This window comes from Anser anser, assembly GCF_964211835.1.
Source record: "Anser anser genome assembly, chromosome: 11".
NCBI classification, from domain to species: domain Eukaryota; kingdom Metazoa; phylum Chordata; class Aves; order Anseriformes; family Anatidae; genus Anser; species Anser anser.
In genome coordinates this window covers 3,382,523-3,396,439 of record NC_139732.1, presented here as the reverse complement: position 1 = coordinate 3,396,439, position 13,917 = coordinate 3,382,523, and the positions used below count along the sequence as shown (strand labels likewise).

The following is a 13,917-nucleotide window of genomic DNA, read 5'->3' as shown; positions in this document are numbered from 1 at the left end:
TTACCATCTTACCACACTTTCAAAAGGTTGAAAAAAAAACACAACCAAACAAAAAAACCCATGTTAATACGAATAAGAGAATAATTTTGCAGACTTATGCCAAGACATAGGTGTGGATTTTTCTGTCAGTGGTGGCTAGGAGCTCCCCTTCAGTTCCCACTCTTCATTTTAAAACCCATACCTTTGAGAATTTTTTATAAATCTGTTGTTTCTATCCAGCTTTCAAAGTATGACAAGAATAAATTACTGCAACTAAGGAAGTTCTCCCATTATTTCTTTAATGCAGTTTTGCATTAACTCCTTCCCTCCTGCAAACAACTTCCTTTCTGCTCTCAGATTGTCTAAAGGGTTTTCACAGAATTCCCATGTACTGATTGAAAATGAATGTTTTAAAAGGCCAAGCTGCCCTGCAGCCAACACAGCAGTAGTAGACACATCCTGCAGCGTAGCAAAGCCTTTATTTAATAGGACTTTCTCACACATCCTCCACCTCTGTGTCACCACACAGCAGAAAAGTTTCCTCCAGTGTTAGGAGGCACACACAGCCAAGAGAGCATGAGCTTGCATACACAATCTGGTCTAGGTTCCCTGGCTCAGTGCATAGCTGCAGCAGCCCACCCTTTCCAAGACAAGAACCTTTTCCTGCTGCCAGTAACTTAAAAAGTCATGTCATTCAAATAGTTTAAATCTGTCCTGAGGAATCAGGGTCAAATCACATGCCTGAAGGGAGCTGTTAAGACTGAACAAAACAGAATTTGTTTCCTTTCCTTTGTCTGTAAATATACATATATATGTTAATTCCCAGGAAATTACATTAAGACTTTTGAGAGGTTATGATTTATGTTACAAAAGTTGAGCACTTACAAGATAGGAAATGCTAAAATTAGGCAGTCCATATGACTTCAAATCTGCCTTCTACTTAAGTGTAGCATACGCAGACTTCAATTATGACTTTTCTCCACACAAGCCCTGCATCATGCAGTATATAGGTGGGACATAGCGACTCAGGAAAAGCAGCAGCTCTTCCCACATGGGTTGTTGGTCTCAGATGTATTTGCTGCAAGGAATGCTGAATTGCTTTGACACCTATTACCAGAGTACATTGCCTTAAAAATACTAAAGACATCACTCCAAAGGGAGATGGACAATACTAATTTTCCCATTATACAGGCAGCAGATAAACACACCAGTGTCCCCAGGTAAGTCTGGGTCACAAGTTAAGGCCTCTCATATCCTGGCCACATGCTACAGCTTCCAGACCTGCATATGTAATTACTGCTCGTTTGACTTTATCCACCACTGTAAGAGCTCAGGAGGTCTGCTATTCTGACCCCATGTCCCATGCGAGCAGACAGATTTTTCACTGAATTCTCTTGCATATTATTTACTCTCATGTTGTTTTTCTGCTTGCCGTAACATGTTCCTGTTAACTTTCAACTGCTAGAGCTAGTAAGGCAAGGAATTTGCAGATAATTAATTGCCTTATACAGTGCTTTAGTTTATGTCCAGAAACTAGCTCATCCTGTGCTCTAGAAGGGCTGAATGGGAGGTGGGGGGAAATCCCATAGAAAAAAGAATTACATAATCAGGTAGCTAAAGAAAATGTGAAATCACATATGTACCAGCTGACACCAACAGAGTTCAGCTTGAATGAGTAGCTTAAAATTCCAGAATTTTCTAAAAGTCGAGTGTCTGCATGTGCAACTTTAATATTCTTACAAGAGCCTGATATGTGCTCAAAGTCCTAAGGGTTCTTTAGTTAAAGCAGCTTTATAGATCAGTTGTTTACAGGAAAGCAGTGCAAAATAACATAATCTTATTGTTTACTACATTCTTCTGACTTCCCTTATCTCACCTTTTTCAAAATGGCAATCCATCCCCCAGAAGCAGATATTCTTTCTCTACCTTGGATTCCTTTCACATGACTCGAATTTCCATTATAGCTTCAACTCTGAATTTGCAAAGAAGGAAAGAAGAGGATGTGAAAGTTCCTGTATGAGAAGCAATTTATGTGCAACGAATATTAGCTTTTCTACACTGTCGCAGCAAGTGTGATAAGAAGCAGGCACCCATGTGCTGTATGCACAGAATGAAACCTTTCCTTAGCAAACAGAAACTGAAATGTTTGCCCAAAGGATCAAAGATTCACACTGCAAAAGACTAATATTAGAGGGCAAGATAACCAATTAGTGTTTCCAGGCCATGTGTAGAATTGATTATTATACTTAACTCAGGCAAGAATTTCATCCTTTGCCCCCTATAAACTACTACAGTGACACAGACCCTGTGAATGTAGGAGAAATGAGTCACTTCTGACAAGATTTATGTATGAAAGCATAGGTAAATTCATATTCAACTCACTATCTAAGGATCTGTCACTAATATAGGAATCATTTCCATCCCAATGCCTTTTTTTCCCCCTATGCCTAAATGCAGCTAAAAGAAAGGTAAATTGTGAATGCTTAACAGTGGTTTCTGACCACTCAGTCTGTCCTGTTTAAGCCAGGGAAATCTTTTGAAAAATAAGGTATCAATCAAAGTCAGTTTGGCTTTTGCAACTTGATCATATGCATAGGAAACTGGAATGTAAGGTACCATAATTTCTTAAAATATCACTACACATTTTTTCTATCCCATCCTGGACTTGCAGGCTCATCTTAATGTTTGCTAAATACAACAAATGAACAGTTTTATAATAAATATGGTAACATCCGGAAGGCTACAGCACAGAACGCTGTTTAGTTAACATTTAAAAGTGTGGGCTGCATAAAATTCAGGTGAAGAGCACTGATCTATTACCAAGGATATCTGTGTTAAAGAAATTCAGAGGGCTGCATGGACTTTGAGAATTAACACAGTATCTCCTGCTTCCCGTATATTATTATTGTTGTTATAAATGATATCCATAAGTTTCTATGTAATCTCACTCTTCATCAAAGTACATCCATCCTGTTCTTTTGAATTCTCTTTTTTTTTTTAAAAAAAAAAAAAGTAAGCCCCACATTTGGCCTAACACATGCATACTGTTCCCTTTCTATTAATACCTCTTACATTATTGCCGAACAGTCAAGCTTTTCTAAAGCACTGAAGTAATTCTGTAATGCCCTTACTGCTGTGGAAACTGCTGAGCAAAACCCTCATGCAATGGGTCTCCCTGGCATTCTTTAACCCTGTTGGTGATGATAAAGTCTCATAAATCTAGGTAAATCTTTAATTATACCTTAGGAACACTCAGATGTTATAACTATGAAGTAGTAATAAAGAATACGCTGACAATTAGCTATAGTAAGCCTACACTTTATTTAATAAGGGGAATTGTTTCTAGGGATAAACTAGAGTTGCATCAGAGTTTCTTGTTGCAATTTTTACTTTTCTTTCACTAACTCCTTACTTTATGGGTTAGCATACATGTAGAGAGCATATATTACCCACTTTTTTTTTTCCCCCTCTCCTTTTGGCTAAAGTTTCTCTCCTTTACCTTTATCCTTTCCTCAGGAACATTTAGAATTTTTGGTATGGGAATGCCACTCTGGTTTTGGAAAAAAAAATAAGATGTAACTATACTTTTGCCATGTATAGCTCTTTCTAGTAAGATTTCTTTTTCACCCTGTCTCTGAAAATTAGCAAAGGTAGACCTCTTACTATGACTCTGAGGTTCTGGAGAAATTGGCAGAAAATCAGATTATGTCTGGCTTATGGTGTAAAAGACTGAAGATTATAGCTTTGCTTTTAAATGTTAGTGCTACATTTGCATGTATTTTCTAGTAGTGTGTGCAAGTTATTTATATCTTAAGCCAAAGCATACATTTAACCTGTGTGAATAATGCTGAAAGAATAGTAAGTTCTTTTACTTTGCTAATTAAATCATCTTGAAAAATGGTCTAGGTAGTAAGTGACAGGATTAACAAGGGCACTTTGCAGGATTCTGATGTTTTCTTGATTAGATCAGGAGTATTTTATATAGAAGCAGTATTTGATGAAGTGGTTTTAGCAACATAAATGAATGCACGACCCTAGTTTATCTCAGTATCTTCATAAAGAAGCCATCTTAGCTGTCAAGGAAGCCCAACCAAGAGTGAAAATGACCTTAGCTCACAGCTAAGCAAAAGGTCAGCTGAAAAGAATAGTGAGAACCATTATTCTCAGTTTTGATTCTATGGGTTAGCCAGCGCTATTCCCAAATAATGTAATGCATTGTACTGAATTTTAATAGGTTGATATTACAGTAGTATGAGGTCTAAACCCCACAAACTTATTTTCACTCTTTATCTTATTTCATTTCTGCAGGAAGCTTTCTTTTCTACAAGAAACAATGGCCTTCCTATTAATATAAAAAGCTTGCTGAAAAGCTTCTGTGAATGGGGCTATATTTTAAATAGATTCATTTCAAGATCAAGAACTTTTTTTTATATAAAATAGTAAGAGATGGTCAAAATACTTCTGCTGACAACAGCCATGCAAATTCTCTTTGCCTGTTTCCAAATGTGATTCCTAAACATTTCTATTTTTAACCTAGAAGTAATAATAAAACTGTCAAAATGTTTACATATACTACCTACCACCTGAGGTCTCAGACTGCTCTGTCAATATCCAATTAATTGCATTATAAATTTTATAGAACTAGAAAGTATAAAAATTCCCATTTTACAGATGGGGAAATGGGAGTATTAAGAATTCACGCACTCAGCCACACAGGAGCTAGCAAGAAGAGGGCTAGAATGAAGATCTCCAATTGCCCAACAGCAGAGCTCATTAGACAGAAGTCGAGCAAAGAAAAATATTGCATTTGTCCCTGTGATTTCAGTCTTCTAGATATGAAACAGTTTGGTACTAACACAATAGCAACACATTTCCATGGATTGCTCCAGGAGGAGGGCAATTTGGATCAAGTCACAGTACCTCTCTGGCCAAAAGCAACACAAATAGACTTTTACAAAAATAAATTGCAAAATAACAAATGGTAACAAATATTTTTTCCATTGAAATATTAAAAAGGAGGGCAAATAAAAGCCAGAGAGGATTATTAAAAAGCTACCCTATCTTCATAAAAATTCAGTGTTGGTAAATGCAATAGCCTGGATTTAGTTTGCATATGTTATATTAATCCTGGTCATACTTAAAATGGAAGATAGCGAATATAAAGAAATCACTTCCAAAGCATTCTCCTGGAGAGTTTTAAAATGACAAAGAAAATCCAAGATTACTCACAGAAGGAACTGGGAAAGGACAATAAACCCCCAATTACAGCTTTTCTCTGACAGATGTCCTTCAGGCATTGAACTTGATTTAGGTTTATTTTTAAGACTACATGTGTCACTTACACTTTAGCAGATATACATGTCTCAAACACAGCAGGATTTATCCCATGGTTTGGTCAGGTTTCCTCCCATTCACTCTCTTGCCATAGTCTGTGCATATGGGTTGCACAGAAATCTACTCCAGTTACACAGAAACTTCAGGCTGTAAAAACAAAACAAACAAAAAAAACATTTTTGAAATTTTAAGATCTCGAAGCGCCTTGCAAACATTCACAAAATAAGTCTTATAAACCACTCTAAGAAATACTTTCTCCATATATCTTTGAAGACATTCTTTCCATGTAGTTTCCACACAGAGGGAGGACAGTTTCCCTGGGAGAGCATTTTTTTTTTTTTTTGGCCAAACTTGAAATCAGAATTCCATGTTTTCAAAATGAGTTGCAGTAAAATAAATCACCCCCAAAAAAATAAATCTTAAATGAAAAAAAGTGGTTCAGTTGGAAAATTGTTTACATTTACAAAAACAAACAAACGGACAAATAAAAAACTATCTATCTAAATACTACTATCTATCTAAATAACTGGATACAGTACTGGATCAGTAGCCAATATCTTATCAGCTACAGTTCTTTAGGAACTTATTTCCTTACTTCCTGTGTGTTTTCTCTTTGTTTTTATTCCCTTCCTAACTATAGTTCTGGGAATAGTTTATTGATCATGACTCATTGCTTGAAATTACAAAACAATTTGGAAATCCACCATTTTCTCCACTTGTGACAAGTGAATTCAAGATATATTTGAGTTTTAGTGAGCTCAAGGAATATGGTATGTCAAACTTTTGACACAGAGGCTGTCTCCTGAAGCTTAACTGCCCATAAGTTACTTGAAAAATTCAGAGTTTAGTAGAATAGAAGTGTAAAGAATTTTTGTTTGCTTCTTTTTATCTTACTATATTTTCTTTCAACAATATGTTTGAGCTCACATTATCAGGTTCTTCACTCCTAGTCGTCTTTTTTTTTTTTCTTTCCCTTTGATATATTTACTAATACATCATTTTTTCCCATGGTACTTTTGAACTGATTACATCCAGCTTCATGTTGGATGAATTTCAGCTCTTTGTAAGTGCTTACAACACTCAGCACAAACATTGCTTGTGCGATCTAGGCTTTGGAAAGTTATTTCCTAAGCAGAGTAGGAATAAATGGATGTCTACAATTTAGTAAACTTGTATTAGCCTGCAATCTCAATCTAGATAACAAGGGTCTGCTACAGTCCCAACCCTGTACATAGTTTCTACTTCAACACAGAGAAATTTGGGGAATGCCTTTGCAGAGTGCAGAGTTTAGCAGGCTTGGTTTTGTTCTCCATTTCCCTATTAACTTTGGAAACTGCCCATATTTGATGGAAAAATACAGGGTAGAAAACAGTGGTGTTACCTATGGCATTAAGCTCTAAAGAAAGTTTGATTGGTATCTACTGCTTATGTTCCCAATATTACTCCAAATCCTAGATCTTGTACCAGGAAAGGATTTTGCCAGGGGAGATGAGGAACTTTGGGGTAACAGAAGTTACCCCTTTCTGTACAACAAGAGAAGACTTTTTTTCTAAGGATTGTTTGATTTTTTTACCCGCTAGCGCTTCATGAAGTTCTTTCCTACATTTCAGAGTTGTGCACTACTCTGGTATTAGAGGCTAATTATTTTAGAGCTGTGATCATATTATAGACAAGTATGTATTTGTTGGGAAGCATTTTGTGGTCTATGGGGGTGAAGAGCTGCATGGAGGAGATGTTGCTGAGTATGCCCCCTGTCTTCAGTGGTGGTCTGTGTCTGGTCTCTGCCTCCCAGTTCAACAGCCTCGTGGACACGTAGATCCCAAGCATTCCCACAAGCAGATCATCTGTCCTATCTCTACCTTACATGAAATTAGCTAGGCACAGAGCTGCCATGATGTCCAATACTGAGACTGCTGGATCCCTGGAAACAGATCATGGGAGCCCTCTCACACATTTCCTTGCTCGGCTCGTTACTGTGGCCATCATATAAGTGATTCCTGGTGTCTGCAGGGGCAGTTATGCACTGATCCTCAACTAGAGGAGTAGAAAGCCTTCTCCAGGCTGCCAACACAATAAATAGCTGATCCTCAAGTTAAATATAAATCACAGTTACAATAGGTAAGCTACAGGTGCACTGGTGGATGTAGCAAGCACTTACTTTTTTCTCCCTTTTCCTGAACACTTACACTCTTTAAGCTCAACCCCTCAAGATAGCCCACGTTTTCTATTTGCAAGTGAAGCTATTATTCCTCTAATCCTGGGCTATATATTGAGAGTTGTCACCTTTCAACTGCTTTCCAATCCACCAGACCAGAGGTTTTAAAGAAGGCATTTTGTGTGGATGCTAAAAGCTCCCAATAGATCTAGTGATCCAAAATCACAAGTATCCCAGATTCTGGACAGCTAATTTAAAGACTTGCTTATTTTTGGCCTGAGCCTCCCAGATTTGTTCAGTGACTATGATTCAAGTACAAGACAGATTCAAAAGAAAGAACTATTAATGTGGTCTCAAGAAAAGATTTTATCTATAACATTGAAAGTTAAAATTGAAAGTTAAATTAAAAGCAACAATGCCAATGATAAAAAATATGTTGATAGAAATGTTAAATAGGACAATTTTACTGTAGGCAAGTGGTTTCCAACTTCAATTGAATTCCTAATTAAAGCCATGACTGCTATTTATTGTGCAATATGCTTATTTGGTGCTGCAGCATCTGCTGCTTGAAAGCAGCATTCACCCTCCTCTCCTGGGTTAATTTAAGTTCACCCGCCTCCCCTCAGTTCAGCACTGGCACTGGAGTCTCACAGAAAGGGAATTCGACACATCGCAGAGATTTAGTACCTATCTGAAAACCCAAACCTTCTTTAATAAACACATCCTAAATACTAAAAAGCTTGTTTAAAAGTGGCAGGGACAGCACATAGAGCATCAAGGTGTCCCCATGAGTGTCATTCACCCTGATGCGATGCCCACAGTTGGAAGTCCTCTGTTAGAACTGGATGATTAAGAGAAGAAGCCTCCCTTTTCAGCCTCTCCCCCTAAATGCAGCCGCCCTGACAACAAAAGGAACGGAAGGCACTTGCTTTCTCCCCTCTCTTTACTCCTTCAGCAGCCTCAGCCATGGTGATTTATCATTGATCCAACTTCTCTCCTGAGGAATCCTTCTGGAGCGGGACCACCGGATCCATGTGCAGATGTGGGCGCTGCAAGGCTGGGTGCTCTGCTGACACATGGCAGGATCCTCTTTTTTCCATGTTTCTTTTGGAATTTAAATGAACAGGCAAACAATTGTGGGGTAAAGCAGGGGTCAGCATGGGAGAGCTATTTGCCCATATGGAGGGAGAAGGAAGAGGTAACACAAGGGAGAGCACGCAGCCATGCAGCAGGCCCTCCTCTGCTGCCTCAGCACCCTTACCCCTCACCATGCAGGGCAGCAGCTGATGACACCCTGCCAAAGGTGGCAGTGCTGCCACATGGAGCCAGGAGGGCCCTGTGCCCATCAGGGAGCAACACCCCAGGCTGAGGGAACACAGGCATCCCTTCCTCCTCCTCAAGGAGCTGGAGCTCTCCTAAAAGGACAGAGAAGATAATCCTCTAAAGCCACAGGAGCAAGCATCTTTTCATGCCATGGCAAGAAGGGTGCACAGATTTTCCAGGCAAACATCTAAAGTAGAAGCATGTATCTGAACCAACTCACACACACCTTCATGTCCTAAGGTTTTAGTTACCCATAAGATAGTGCCAGTGCTGAACTGCCAACTGGTTGGTGGCCATCAGAGACCCCAGAACTGGATGAGGCCCTAGAAATTACCAGTCCTATTTTTTCCTGCCTCAAGGCATGATTTTTTTCCTGGTGATTGCAAGGCAGCACACGGCCCAGTCAAGTTGGCATTTTGGTCTTTGTCACCTGCACAGCAATTCACCCAGCATACCCTGCCAGGAGAGGCAGGGATGAGGCTTACCCTATAACAGAGACACTGTTGAATCAAGACTCCTCCTGCACAATCAATCCTTCGCATTTCTCTGAAGGTGCTAAATCTTGTAGTGGACCAAACAAACACATCCAGGCCTTATCTAAAGCATCTAGGTCTTCACAGGACAGCCGGGAGGTCTGTTTGGCTGCTCCAGCCAGGGCTGGCAGTATTAGGGCCAGGAAATGGATCAAAAAAATTAAAACCTTTGCACAAAGAGCATGCTATTGCCAAGGACTATAGAATATGACTGAAACATTAAAGAATTTTTAGTGACTCTTTGAGGGAGGGGGAGAATGATATGTTAAAACATAAGAAGTCTCTTCCAGCATAGTTTAAATTGCTTTACAATACTGATTAAAATAACAGAACATTATAGCTTGCTTAACTAAACATTATATTTCTAAATCCATTTTCAATTGTTTTCCTTCAATTTAAACATTTTGAGCAATTTTATTGCTATTCATACCTGTTTGATTTTTTTTTATTAGAAATTAAAATGCATACTTTTTATCTAGGTTACAGAGTGCTGGTACATTTAACTCTTTCAATTCTGCAGATGAGCACAGGAGACCCATCAATGGCATAAACACAGTTCCTGTGCATTAGACTGAAACAAGAAAATAAATGTCTTAGAAGACTTTTTGTTAGTAATGACAGAATTGAAAGGATAAAGAAGTGAATGCAGGAGGCAGAGGGTGGGGTGCAACAGAGAAAGAGGGAGACTGAGAAAGGTGGAAGAAAGTAAAGCAAATGGTATAAATGACAGCTTCAAGATTAACTTCTTTGTTTGTTTATTCAGATCCCTTCTGTACATTTTGGGGGCTTCCCTCCCTACCGTTTGTTTGGCAGGAAAAACAAAGCAAAAAGAAGGTTTAAGAAATAAGAAAGTGAACTAATTGTGAGTAAAGAAAAGTAACAGTCTTTTAGACTGTGAAATACCAGTGAATTGCAAAACCACTTCTGTAGCAAGAGAGGCACCTAGAGTTCTCCTCACTTAGAGAGGCAATGGTTATCCATACTGAGAAGCAGCCAGCCATTTCGGCTCTGGTGAGGCCGCACCTTGAGTACTGTGTTCAGTTTTGGGCCCCTTGCTACAAGAAGAACATGGAGGTGCTCGAGAGAGTCCAGAGAAGGGCAACAAAGCTGTTGAGGGGTCTGGAGAACAAGTCTTACGAGGAGCGGCTGAGGGAGCTGGGATTGTTCAGCCTGGAGAAGAGGACGCTCAGGGGCGACCTTATCGCTCTCTATAGGTACATTAAAGGAGGCTCTGGTGAGGTGGGGCTTGGTCTATTCTCCCACATGCCTGGTGACAGGATGAGGGGGAATGGGCTAAAGTTGTGCCATGGGAGGTTTAGGTTGGATGTTAGGAAAAACGTCTTTACCGAAAGGGTTGTTAGGCATTGGAATGGGCTGCTCAGGGAAGTGGTTGAGTCGCCATCCCTGGAGGTCTTTAAAAGACATTTAGATGTAGAGCTTAGTGATATGGTTTAGTGAAGGACTTGTTAGTGTTAGGACAGAGGTTGGACTAGATGATCTTGGAGGTCTCTTCCAACCTAGATGATTCTGTGATGTCTGGACTTGAGCTGCACGCCCCATTTGAAAACCCCCCACTTTTGGCTTGAGATCATGGGCATTTCCCTCTCCCCTGCCACCCTTTGCTCCTTCTCCCGCTGGTGTGAGTGCACACCTTCACCCTTCACAAAGCGAGATTCACCCCAAGAACATGGATAAAGATAGTATAAATGGCCCCACCACATTTATGCCTGAAGCTTTCTAATTTCCCTAAGTCAGCAGAGGACGTTCAGAGACCACTAAGTGCTGGTAACCACATCAAAACATTAATTAACGCAACTATATTCCCACACAAATAAAACATTAATATGGTAATTTCTAGCCTATAACCAGCTGGTATCTTTTCCCCAGCTATATAGATAGTAGGATTAACAGTGCAAAGCAAGTATTATAACAAAGTCAAATTAATATCACCTTTTCCCTGTTTTATAATTCAGAATCAAACAATAAATTATAGAAGTCCTTTAGAAGCCATCTCTCATGAAATACTTCCCCCGGACCCATGCTCAAGCTGTAAATCTCTTTCCACTGAGCTCTGGTTTTTGTGCACTTCAAGGCTCCTCAATGACAAGATCTCAGTCCAGACGACTGTGACCATCAGACAATCCTGCATCGCTTTCCACTTGCTGTCACTGACTCTGCAACATCTCCCCAGCCTTCCCTCTTAGCAATTTTGAGATAAAACAGCCCACATGTTATTCAAAGGTAGTTGCTAAGGCTCTATTGTCATACAAACCAAGAACAGGAAGAGAAATGCTACTTGGTCCGAGGCAAAGCCAAGTCAATAGTTTTAAGCAGGACTGGTACTCAGTTAGCACTTTGTATCTGGGGACGGGGTGTTTTTATTTTTAAAAGTTTTCTCAGGCTCCAACTGCACTTGTCAGAAAACACACGTATATTTCTCCTCACTCTCTGCAATAATTTTGGCAGTGCCTTCAATGAAAAATGAATTTCATGAACATTAACATATTACACATACATAATTTGAAAGAACTATGGGGAAAACAAGCAGCAAAAATATGAACAGTGTCAGTTAATGAAAAGCTCACATTTTCAAACTGGTGTTTGGCTAATTAAAATTGAGTTAAGTGACTACAGCATTAACTATGTCAACTATTTAGCATAAAAAGTTGTTAAATATATCATATTGTATGTAGGAAGATCCTTGCAATCTTTAATTGTATGAAATAGTCATGTACTATTTAATTGCATAACTGGGTAGGGTATAAAATTCTCTTATATAAATTATATTTAGTAAAATATGTTAAAACAGGTTGTTTTTAAGATTGTTGAATTTTATGGATCGTATAATAGAATTAAAGCACATTCTTAATTGCATAATTATTTCCACTATCAAAGTCCAGCTAACAGCATCACTGCTCGTGTTTTCACAGTCTAAGGTAGAAAAAGACATCAAGCTAAGTGCTTGAAATCACTTAGCAAGACAATTTTCAATTCTTATTTGAACATTTTTTTTCCACAAAGTTTTTGACCAAAGTCAGTACAGTATCAGAACAGAGTCCTCCAATTACTGGTGGAGTAGTATTCCCCTAATATGATATTCCCCATCATATGTACATAAATATATGTAGAAAACTTCTGGCAACACTTTATAAAGATACTAACTTTATAAACATTAACATGGTATGGAAAAAACAAACAAACAAACAAAAAAAACAACATAGAATGAAGCCTGACAAACCTGAATATTTCCAGAGAGGATATTTTTTTTTTTTGGGGGGATCAAGAGAGCGCATGCGTGTGGAGGGGGAGAGTTTTGTCTTGGGAATAAGCCTACCTACATTACACTCATTACACTTCTGACATGGGGAAATCTGGATCCCTCTTTTTCCTTCATTCACAGAAGCACTGTTATATTTTTTCATCAACCACAACAATCACTTTTTGTTTGCAAAATTAGATGGGTTTCACAGCATACTCACCTCCCAGCATACTCAAGCAGCTATTGACTTCTCCAATAAGTTTATGCTAGACATTGCTATACACAGACACCATCACCAGTTCGGGACAGTGGCTGGGGTAGAGAACCACCCAGAAAAACACAACAGATAACATTCAACATTATTAAAGTTATTCATTTTAAAAGCGTTCTGCTCCCAGCCTGCAACATGACCCACCAGCAGTCAGGCTCCTGGTGTTGTTCATGTGGCTGAAGGGCAGAAGACCAACATAGATAACAGTGAGGAAAGCTCTACATGCTTTTCATGTGCCCCAGAGGCCCACATCTCAACAGCACTTCTTTACCTGGCTGTGCACAGTCCCAGCTGCACATCTCATCATCAATCAGGAGTTCGCCTACCGACTTAAAGGGGAATTGGCTAGATGCTGATGCTAGAAGATGGAATAACAAGTGTACTTTACACAGCTGGGACAATAAAAGCAATTTATTATGTACCTGGATTAAAGATTTTCAACTTCATTTTTATTTTTTTTTTTAATACTACCCTAGGTGGCAGCAAGAGCTGTTATTCCTGGCTCTATATACACCACTTCTAAGTAACTCATCTACCACTGATTCAAAACATAGTTGACACACAGCTTGTCCAAACCATCGTGCAATGGGCTACAGCCCACCCATTCCACTCTTCAAACCAGAGGATAAGGAGCTCTCAGACTCATTGCAATAGCCTCTTTTAGACTTAACACTCAGGTTACTGACTGAACCATCTCAACTAGCACAGAGCCAAAATCCAGGATTTAACTTCACTGCATGCAATGCACATACAAAAAAGGAAAATAGAAAAAAAAAGAGAGAGAGGGAGAGAGAAATTTAACTGCAGAGGAGAAGCAGATATGCAGTCCTTACTTTAGTCTCAATAGCTGTGCAACTAAAAGGCAGCTCATGGAGCTGGCAAATCCACCTGTGTTCACTCAGAGCCTCTCTTAAATTCCCCAGCTCCTTCCCTTAGACAGCCCTTGCCAGATCAGGTGGTACTGCTTAGTCAACTCCTGCTGCTGTAATTTCATACCACCTCCGTTTGGGGTACTTTGTGGGTAGTTTTTTGTTGTTGTTTTGTTTGGCATTAAATAGCTTTT

General features: G+C 39.2%; 1 long non-coding RNA gene across 1 annotated transcript in view; it reads right to left on the bottom strand.

The window, feature by feature from the left end:
- Positions 1-13,123, bottom strand: part of LOC310879959 — a 75,621-nt gene extending 62,498 nt beyond the window's left edge. Inside the window, exons 1-3 of the long non-coding RNA XR_014571281.1 lie at positions 12,999-13,123; positions 12,804-12,895; positions 5,322-5,460 (exon numbers count right to left, since the gene is read on the bottom strand). This is a non-coding gene — a long non-coding RNA (uncharacterized lncRNA). The remainder of the gene's footprint in view (positions 1-5,321; positions 5,461-12,803; positions 12,896-12,998) is intronic.
- Between the last annotated feature and the right edge of the window lie 794 nt (positions 13,124-13,917).